The 5,829-nt window shown below is 37.3% G+C and overlaps 1 non-coding gene across 1 annotated transcript; it reads left to right on the forward strand.

The window, feature by feature from the left end:
* Positions 1-517: 517 nt before the first annotated feature.
* Positions 518-589, forward strand: Trnag-ucc (transfer RNA glycine (anticodon UCC)). Its single transcript has one exon. It is a non-coding gene; the product is annotated as a tRNA-Gly (tRNA).
* Positions 590-5,829: the final 5,240 nt, after the last annotated feature.

Consider the following 5,829-nt stretch of genomic DNA (forward strand, 5'->3'; position numbering starts at 1 on the left):
AAAAAGTGAATGTCATGGACCAATCTAACGTTTCAAATAAAGAATCGATGAGATTTTGCAAATTGTATGCGTTTTTTTTTTAAAGTTATCAAGCTCTTAAAAAATCACCGTTTACTTGACTTGATAGTAAGAGATATTTTTCTTGGCTAACTTTCCAGTCAACTTTCCAACGAAGCTGCCTTAATTGGAAGGCAATTTCTTGGCAGCTGGCCAATCAGATAATATAAACTTGTCTGAACTTCAAGTCCCTTATGTCTTATTTTATTTATATCTGTCATTATTTTGACAGTTCAAAATTGTTAAGCTTTGCAGTTCAATTTGACATTCAAATAGGCTAGTTGCATATGGGTTACGTTGTCACTAAACTTGTTTGAAAATTTGAGAACATAACATTGGCGAATATTTCATTACTTTACTATCAATGAACATTTTTAATTCATTAAATTTTAATCAAAAAACAAAATTTAACCTTGAGAAATATGAAGTTTTATTATTTGTACGTTTGAAATTTTCAAGGGCGTCGGTGGTGTAATGGTTAGCATAGTTGCCTTCCAAGCAGTTGATCCGGGTTCGATTCCCGGCCGACGCACACTTTTTTAATTTTTGTTTGAAGAATATATTTGTTCAACAATTATTTTCTCAAATAGAGACCTTTGAAATGTGACAGTTGACCAATGGCAGATACAGGGGGGGAGGGGATACGGGCATAGAGGTTGTAGGGGACCATTTAGTATGAAGTTATCTTTATGTTAAGTGTGTGTCCCCCTCCTCTGATAAAAAGCCGGGGCCTTAGAGTTGACAGCAGCGGCCATATTGTTGAAGTTACCGACATCTGTCAAATCGGCTGTCATTTGGTGAATCTACTTTTTTAAACCAGCATTTATCACATTCACGTGCATTTTTGTTTTAAACACATATTGCTATTCCTTTCGAACAACATTCTAATTTCCCTTTTTACAACGTGATGAATAAACTTAAGTCAACTGGTTCTATTGAACAATTTAACCAAGTACGTAAAAGAAATGCAAGGTCTGCTTTAAGCATCGCATTTATGAACATATGTGAGGATGTTCAAGACAATCTAAGAGATTCGTTTAAGGGGTCGCTCGTATAAGAACTTTGAGACTACAAGTTGACAAACTTTAACTTGAACATGCATCCGCACTGTGCCAACATGTAAACTTTAAGATGTCTTCGTGTAAACTAGTCCGAATATCACCGTGTAAAACTGAAATGTCACCTAGTGCTTTTAAGTGTCATTTATTAATGTGAAATGTTTTATATTTTTCAAATTTTTTAAAGCCACGGTCAATTGTTTTCATTTGTTTGTGTAAAATTAGTTAAATTTATGTCAAATACAACAAATTGATCATACAAACGTCAAACTTCAAACGTTTTTTCTTTTATATTGGATTGAGTCACCATATTGGAATTACTTACATATATAAGCCATAACTTACCCAAACATGTACATAATTGAACTGGCCAAAGAAGTCTACTCGATGATAAAGCTCCAAGGCCAACGAAGTACTCATGCTATCGATAAAGTTCAGCTAAGCTTATGCGTCAGAATTACGAAAAATTTGACATTTCGGATGAGCGCTAAATAAATAGGTTGTGGTGGGCAGTTGCACAGAATAGTCCTCATTTTATTCATACAAGTATGAGAATTAATTGAGCTTAATGTTTTGATAAGTGTATTTTGCAGCAGTTAGGATTTTAGTTGAAACAAAATGGTTCTTATCTGACATTAAAAACTTTTTCAATCTTCATTTACGTCAATAAAAGTGTAAGCGCAGCACAAATGGCAAATTCCCACAAAAACCACCTCTAAATAATCATTTCCCTAGACATTGTTGGTCTGTCGTTCGAACTGAGAAGTCGCGCATCTTCAAGAAGTCTTTGTGTCTTCAAATCCATCATCAATTACAATTTTAGCACGATACTGAAACCAATTTCGTCTAACACATCATTAATTTAATCAGCTACACTCTCTTCCGCAGAAGCACTCTGACCTCTAGGTGAAATAATGAACCCGACTGCTACATTGCTATACAATAAGGCAGTGGCAGCGACAGCAGTGGCTAAACGTTCCCAGCCATAAAATGATCCCCTTGGAATTCCTCAGAGCGTCAGACAGAGCACCATCAGCCAACATTACATCAACTACGGGTCTGTTGTATATGTGCTTTGTATAACGTAGAGTAAAGTCTTTTAATTTTCCATCTCCATTGGATTTTACAACCGCAAATAATCTCAGTACACGTGAACCCATAGATCACATCACGTCTGACTTATCGATTCATCTCCGACACACGCTGCAGCAGCAACAACAGCAGCCGCAGCAGTTGCAGACTTATAAGGACTGGAGGATCACTCACCACAATGTGTAAGCCCCAAAAGCCGATTAAGTAATTGGAATGTGCGCGTTCTCGCATTAAATTCAGCCAAACGCGCAACACGCTGATCGCGGCCAAGACGCTACGACGACGACGAACGCGATGGATTGTGTGTGTAGCCTCAGCCTCAGCCGCAGCCAGCACTGCTCTGCTCTGCACTATAACAATGCAGGTGAACACGATCGTGATTAGCTACGCGATCGGTGATCTTTTCAATATCGGCGAGTGAACGGGTGAAGACGACGATGAAGCAGTGTAGAGCAGCGCGCGAACCATTCCACGCACCGTGGTAAAGTCTTGCTTGTCTGTTGTTGAGATATCCACGATTTCCATCCGCCATCCGGCCAGATCGATGATCCTCCTCGTCAGGCCGCTGACTTGAGCTGTGGGCTAATAATGATGACTATTTCTCGAAGGTGCTGCATCGGCTCTGTACAAAAACGATAAAGCGGTACTGCGAGGCGGCAGCGGAGAGGTGGTCAGACATACACATTTCGACGATTTGTTGCGCACTGTCAGATAGCATCGATCAAAGACGCATGGCTTCGAGTTGATCCATATGTGTGCTGTGCTGTGCCACTACATAACCTGGGCATTCGGAAAGCCACGGTCCGCCATGTACGGGAAGATATCGATACTGCAAATAAATTGAATGACCAGTAAACGTCGATATTTTGGAATGGTCTTGGTTGGTGCGTCGTCTATTTCATCGTATCGTTTCGACCGGTCGGTCGTTGAGTCGTCAATCGGTCGCAGAGTCATACTCGAATTCACCAAAGATACCCGTTTCTGGGGTAATAAAATTACGCAAATGAGAAAATGAGAATTTGATTTTTATTACCCACCAGGAGCACCCTTCCAATACCCATGGGGAACACACTGGCAGCCTGGCCATCCACACTATATCGTATCCATAAGTCGTTGCTATGAGCTGCGTTCCTTCGGAACCGGGCCGTACTCCTTACAACTCTGCCTGGTTGGTGCACTTTTTGTGTCCAATTATTGTGATTGGCTATGAATGAATGGTACTTTAGCGGTTTCAATTGGAATTTATGGAAATTTTATTGTACTTTTCTTTAGTTCCATCAGAAAAAGAAATACATATATAATGTTGGAAAAGTCGTCAATTCTCAATAGATACAAGAGTATACTTTAACATGATAACTGTTTGTGGATTAATACGAGAAAGTTCAAGACCGCCAAAGACTGTTAGCCTAGTTAGAAAAACAAGAACTAGTATAACTTTGCTATGTGGGGCAAATGGTTAAAATGGCTATATTTCAAATTGAAGTGAAGTTTTCAATCTCAAAGCAACACAAGACAGGAGTAAAGACTTAATCAAATGGGTTCATCATGTTTTTCAGAGAAAATTCTATCAAATTGACGTTTTGTAAAATGAAAACTTTTTGAAATAGAGCTCTTTGAATTAATTCATCAAAAACGTATTGTAAATTGAAATTTACATACAGTATCGGAAAAAACATTTGCAACTAGAAATGAAAGTTAGCATTTTCTTAAAAAAAATTAAAATTTTATTCAGAATCAAAACAATCGCCATATATTATTAATACTGTGTATTCAAAGTTTTTAAAAATATTTAACAGTCAAAACATACAAAAACTTTTAGTAACTTAACGTTTTTATTGTATCAAGTAACAAATTCACCTGCGACAAAACAATTGCAACTAAAGTTTCATCACTGTTTAACTGAATTATTAACTTTTACATCGTTCTATTTTGTCCAATTATAAAACTGCATTGCATTTAGCAATTGTCTGAAGGTCGTGACCTAAAAGCAGAGTTTCTGTAATAAATTTACATAAAGCACATCTCCAGTGATACCGGTTTCAATTTCAATATAAAATTATTAAATAATGGCACGTAATAAATTTGGAGATCCGTTAATTTAATGTAAATAAATCGTCGGTCTCACGAATAATAAGGCGTTATCTCAAAACAAAAGAAGTGTCTGTTATGCATCGCGGTGGGCGACCACGTAAAACAAGTCTTCGAACTGATACTATGCTCAGAAGAAAAAGTACAGGAGTTCCAATTAAATGTAAGCACTGGAACGGTATCTCTGTTATCGGCCTTCTAAGAAACCTTTAATTTCGTTCCGAAACCAGAAAAAAAGAATGCAGTTTGCTAAGGAACATCTTTCTTGGGACAAGCTGAAATGGAGTCGAGTCCTTTTCAGTGACTAATCCAAATTTAATACAATGGGAAGTGACGGAATATCTTACGTAAGAAGACCACGTGGCAATAGATTTGAGTCACGTTATTGGATAATGATAATTATCAAGATGTCAGCACCATTCGCACTCAGTAATAACAAAAAGTTTAACGCTGCAAAAATATGGTTTGACAAGGACTGCGTAAAGCTACGTGAAAAAAACATTCGTTTCTTAAAACTATTCAGATCTACTAACACCGATTTTAAGGAATATAAACAGCTTTGTTCCTCAAAAAAGATTGAATATCTTCAAACTATTGCAAAAAACTTAGTGCTCTGTAATTACTCTAAAACATTTTGGAGAAATGTGAGGAAATTCAAATAATAACGCTCTCAGAGCTGAGGTTTTGTCAAATTACTTCAAAGGATTGTTATAAGCAGATGAGTCTTTGTTATCGTTTAGTTACGCCATGCCAAACAACCATATTCCTGAACTTGATGAACCGATATCCTTGATTGAACTAAAAAAGTGTTTTGAAAAAAAATTAAGAACAACAAAGCACCGGGTGCTGATGGAATCCCAACGGAATTTTACAAATATTCTACTGCTTACTTCAAAAACTACTTAGTGGACTGGTTCAACCAACTTTATAATGATGCTTGCATACCCATTTTCTTTAACACAGCCATTATTTACGCTATTTTCAAGGGAGGTGAAAGAAGTCTTGCAGAAAACTATAGAGGCATATCTATTCTCAACTCTTTAAGGAAAATCTTAAACTCTATTCTTTACGAGAGGCTTACGAGATGGATAGAGACAAAGAACCGCTTAAGTATCTTCCAAGCTGGCTTTCGATCCGGTTTCTCAACGGTAGACCAAATGTTTGCGCTTACAAGCAAAGCAAGACAACATTCGGAGAAAAAGAAAAAGCTTTACAGCTGCTTCATTGACTTCAAAGGTGCTTTTGATACATTCAATCGACCGTAACTTTCTATGTTTAACGAAAGCCGCAGTATGGGATGGCAACAACTTATCCGAAAGTTTTGAGACAGCGGCGGGAGTTCCCCAAGGATGTATTTTAAGTCCCATTTTGTTTGCACATTATATTGATGCGGTTTGTGAAATCCTACCGGGAGGTGTAATATTTGGCTAATCTTTGATTAAAGTTTTACTGAATGCAGACGATCTGGTACTTTTGGCGGATAACAAATTTTCTTTAGAACTGCAAATCAACAGACTTAAAGAATATTGCGAAA

Source organism: Eupeodes corollae, chromosome 2, assembly GCF_945859685.1.
Source record: "Eupeodes corollae chromosome 2, idEupCoro1.1, whole genome shotgun sequence".
NCBI classification, from domain to species: Eukaryota; Metazoa; Arthropoda; class Insecta; order Diptera; family Syrphidae; genus Eupeodes; species Eupeodes corollae.